Source organism: Lasioglossum baleicum, unplaced genomic scaffold (genome assembly GCF_051020765.1).
Source record: "Lasioglossum baleicum unplaced genomic scaffold, iyLasBale1 scaffold0073, whole genome shotgun sequence".
Taxonomy (NCBI): Eukaryota; Metazoa; Arthropoda; class Insecta; order Hymenoptera; family Halictidae; genus Lasioglossum; species Lasioglossum baleicum.
In genome coordinates, this window is record NW_027469133.1 from 335001 (window position 1) to 340000 (window position 5000).

The window sequence follows — 5000 nt, forward strand, 5'->3', positions numbered from 1 at the left end:
TTATAAACTCCGACAGTATCTTTTTTGTCTCGTCGCTATTCGAGATTGTACTACCCTTCGCGGGGTAGATTGCCACTGCTGGTTTCGACTGTTGGATTGCAGTCTTTTTGGCTATTTGCCTAGTTCTCTTATTTGCCTTAATTATTTCAGAGTATAATTGTGGTTTGGAGGCCGAGGCTTCCTCGCCACTACTCTGTTTCGTTTCTGCGATTCTGTCTATCTTTGCAGATAGTTCGTTGAATTTGTCCCTCCAAGTGATTTCATGGGATTTCTCTAGCTCAAGGAGTTTCTCCTTGAGCTCTTTGTTCTCTTGTTCTAGGGCATCCATTCCCTCGTTACGCTTTTTCAGTGTATGGTTTTCTTTGGTGAGAGCACTGGCCCTCATCAGGCTCTCTTGGTATTTTATTTTGGTCTCTTTTCTATCGTCTCTAATCCTTCTCGCACTATTCAGGATAAAGCCTAGATCAATGGCCTGATTTAGTAATGCATTATTTATTGACTCAAATTCCGGAATCAATGAATCGGGTATCATTATGTCGTTTAATATAAGGAAATTTCGCATTTCCATGTGCAGGTGCTTGAGTTTATAGTGATCTATGAGGTCTTCGTCCTCATCCTCAGCCTGCTGCTCCTTTTGTACTTTCTTTGGTTGCAACTCAGATTGACTGTCTGAGTCGCTGGAACGATCTTGCTTGTTCCTCTTCTTTTTCCCTTTTGTATTTGTTTCTTGAGCCTGCTGTAGTGTTTGGTCAGAACGCAGCTGCTCAGTGTTGCTCTCAAACTCCATTTCTGAGTTGTTTTCATTTTCGGAGATGTACTCGGACTCAGAGTCCAAGTTCTCCGGTGCTATGGTCGGTTCCCTTACAACCTCTTTCTCTTTTCTCACCTCCTTTTTTCCCCCGGCTTTCGTTACCTTCTCTCCACCTTCCGTCTTTTTGTTTGTTTTTTGTTTTTGGTTTTTAGATTTGTTCGAATTATTCATAGCTGTTCCCACGAGTCGGGACGAAAAAACAGTCACTCCCCGGGTGACGCCCTTTCCAGGGAGAAGGCTTGTACAACAGGGTTTGCCTGATTCCTGAGGTTAGCCACTAGGCGATCAATGCTCCCACCGATCATCGACGTTCGTGCAGGGAACGTCGACCCTCTTTCACCGCGGTCTCCGGCTTAGAGGTCGGGATTTGTTGAGGGGTTTTTCTCCCCGCGGTCCGACACACAATTAAGGTAAGACCCTCGGTCTCACTCCCGTGACGTACCACCGGGTTACGCTCCGGTGGGTCGTTGCCACGGCGAGGAGTTTTCCGATTTTGCGAGTGCCACGGTGATCGCAAGCGATCACTCACGTAAGAGCACTTCCAACCAGAGCCCCGTTCGTCACCCGAGGGTGTCCAGGTCCTACCACTTGGAGGAGGGGTTGGCGCACCAGGGAATAAAACCCTGGACCTTCTAGGACCCAGTAGATAGGGACAGAGGGAATCTCGTTAATCCATTCATGCGCGTCACTAATTAGATGACGAGGCATTTGGCTACCTTAGAGAGTCATAGTTACGACCGCATCGGGGGGTCTGGGGGGGCCGATGGGCCCCCCCAGTATGACACCCCGAGTGTCAGCCTGCGGCGACGGTGCCCTTACCGCGCTAGAGTAGAGGCATGGAACCGGGGAAGACTCCCTTACAACGTGCACCGACGACATTCCTTCAAACACACGCCCGGACCATCCAGCCTTTCGGACGTAGGGGACTCAGCCACCGCGACTAGACATCTTATTACGCCACTTCGCGGCAGGCGGCAGCCGACCGTCGGGCCACTGACACGGCTAAGCTCGAATACTAGTGACGGACCAGAAGGCCCGCTCCGACATCTCGAACGCTTGCCGGCGTGCCCTCGACGGCAGAAGGCAAGAGTGCTCGGCACTCCCCTTCCTAAGGCCCATGCGCGCACTATGTGAACGAACGGTTCCTCTGTGGTCCCTTTCTAAGAGGTTACTGCCACTAAGAGGCCGACACCATATGAGGGGGCGCCGGTAGCCGGCCGGCGGGGCTCCCCCTCCCCTTAGAACCCATGTCTACAAGACTTCTCTTGTACCGTTTGATGGGTGACCGTCGAGCTGCGTCACGGCTCTACCACACATCTTTACTGCAAGCGGCATCCGTTGCCCACCACCGGAGGTGTGGGATTGGGTAGCTCACACAAGCAGTTTTAAACGTAAATGTCGTGTGGTCTGCACCAGGGACTCGTCTCGGATACTAGACTGCACCGAGCTGCAGTCCGACACCTTAGGGGACAAGCACCCACGACGGCCCTGCCATTTACTGCTCTGCGCAATGAATACGAGGAGCACTTCTCGCAATGAGAACGAGACGCCCCGGGAGTGCGAGGCCGCATCGTGACGCGGCCCATCCTCCCTTGATCGACGCTAAGGTACGATCTTCACTTTCATTGCGCCTTTAGGTTTACATGTCCCAATGACTCGCGCACATGTTAGACTCCTTGGTCCGTGTTTCAAGACGGGTCCTGAGAGTACCCAAAGCAGTAGCGTCGCTGACCGGTAATTCAAAGCTTGGCCAGTCCGAGGACACCGCCTGCTAACAGCTGGTTAGGCCCGGAGCCGGCGCTAGGTCCGTACCATCCGGGTGACAAACTAACCGAGCTTGCGGCGGGCCTGACGCACACACATTCGAAAATGGATTGGTTGCGGCCCGATACCGTCAGAGTACCGTCACGCAGCCGGCCAGGCGATCGAGCGTCTGCCGTGTGCGCACGAAGGCGACACGACAGGCAACAACTCGAGCCGTAGACCGACACGCAACGGGTCGCGACGTTCTACTAAGGGAGAAGTGCACGACTACGCGACCGGAACATTTGCCGAAGATGGTGTACCCTCGCACTGGAACCACCGAAGTGGCCCATTACGGGCTATCTGCGCACCAACGGAAGCCAGCCTCGTCGACGATGAATCTCCCCATTCGATCTTTTGGGTTTCTCAGGTTTACCCCTGAACGGTTTCACGTACTCTTGAACTCTCTCTTCAAAGTTCTTTTCAACTTTCCCTCACGGTACTTGTTCGCTATCGGTCTCGTGGTCATATTTAGCCTTAGATGGAGTTTACCACCCACTTAGGGCTGCACTCTCAAGCAACCCGACTCTAAGGAGAGGTCCTCCCGAAACGCGTACCAGTCGCTACGGGCCTGGCACCCTCTACGGGTAAATGGCCCCATTCAAGATGGACTTGGACGCGGTTCGACGTCTCGGGATAAATTGACCCTCCTGAACACTACATTTCCCAACGGCAGAACCGCGGGATTCAGTGCTGGGCTAATTCCTGTTCGCTCGCCGCTACTAAGGAAATCCTTGTTAGTTTCTTTTCCTCCGCTTAGTAATATGCTTAAATTCAGCGGGTAATCTCGCCTACTCTGAGGTCGTCGTACGTGATACAAAATTTTGTGTGTTTCGGCCGAAAGAGCGTAAAAGTAGTACTCGCGAAAACGTACAAAGCACAAAAAAAAAAGAAAAAAAAAGAAAACGAAACAACACTACACGACAGAAGAGAGAAAAAGGTAAACAAAAAACCGATATATGCCTTATGCGCCACACCAAAGTGTCAATATAATTCTTTCTTCATCTCTCGTCGATCGGAAACTCTCGCTAGACGATCTGGCCGGTTAACTTTAACGTCCGTCGAAAAGAACTTTCGGGGACTGGACGACCGACAGATCGCGCGGTTCCGCACGAATCGACAATGAAGAAAAGAAAAGACATGGGGCGACCGACATAAAGGTTTTCATCATTGGATATACCTTTTCTCTCTCCGCGGTGCTGTTCCGTGCGTGAACACACAAGTGTGTCTTTTGCGTCGTGTGACAATCAAGTTCGAAATAAGCCTCGCCAATAGAGGAGTATACATATTATTATAAAAAAAAAAATAATAATACATATAACCCGGTGGGATTTCTTTTTCTCTCTACTTCTTGTATAATTGAACCAAAAACCACGGGGGTACAGAAACGTTGCGCACGAAACGATTTATCATCGATCAAACACAAAACCAAATTAGAGACACGAGAGAAAGAGAGTAAGATCTCAAGACGCACATAGGCCGTCATCAATACGATTCAACGCGAACGTGGCGATGGAATGGCAATCGCACAGATTAGCGAGGACACGTCGACGACGGGGAATAATTCCGACCCGATCAAGTACGACGTGCTCCATCCCGCACATTGCTGCGCTTTGCTCCGCTGTCCATCGATCATCAAAGCGTTCGCGATAGAACGAGAGATCTCTTTCGTCTCTTCCCTCGAAGACTCGAAAAGGAATGTGTGTTTGTCGAAATCGCCGGCAACGACGACCCTCCGCCGTATGGCAATTATAACGTAGAGTTAAGAAACTCATCCACGCACAGGCATATTCTCTCCCTGGGGCTTAACATTGCCACACCACACACACTCTGTGTGCCACACAGTATTCTTTCTTTCTTTTATAATTTGTGTGTCCATCTCTGTAGTCTCGCGAGACTCTTGTAAATATACCTCTTTCGTATATACGCATCATTTCAGGCGACGTCGGGAGCGCGTTAAATGTTCATGAGTGGAAACGCTTCTTTCCGCAAGGCGAATCGTTTCGCAGAGAAGGTGAGAGATTTGGAGATCCTCGTCGAAGCGGTGCCTTACGGGCGGTCGTATTTTCAATACGACTCACGACACCGTAAAAACACTCACGCAAGTCCGAACGTAAGAAATACCAATCCCTACTTCGCCTCTCGTGGAAACTAGATATATATATATATTTGTATGTGTTTATAAGACGCAATGCAAAAATTGGCAATTTTCACAGAACCGCGACAAACGCCGACGAAACGCCCATCATTCGCTCGTACGTAGCATCTTTGCAACCCGACTCCGAAACGCTCTTTGGCGCCCTCCAAAAATATATTTGGAGAGGTAAGCGACGGCGGGGACTTACAAGAGCAACGCAAGCAGTTTATGGTTACGTAAACGACCCTC

General features: G+C 50.4%; 1 non-coding gene across 1 annotated transcript in view; it reads right to left on the reverse strand.

The window, feature by feature from the left end:
• Window positions 1–4992: 4992 nt before the first annotated feature.
• LOC143219801 (5.8S ribosomal RNA) overlaps window positions 4993–5000 on the reverse strand; it is a 155-nt gene continuing 147 nt past the window's right edge. Inside the window, exon 1 of the ribosomal RNA XR_013011455.1 lies at window positions 4993–5000. This exon is cut by the window's right edge and continues 147 nt beyond it. This is a non-coding gene — a ribosomal RNA (5.8S ribosomal RNA).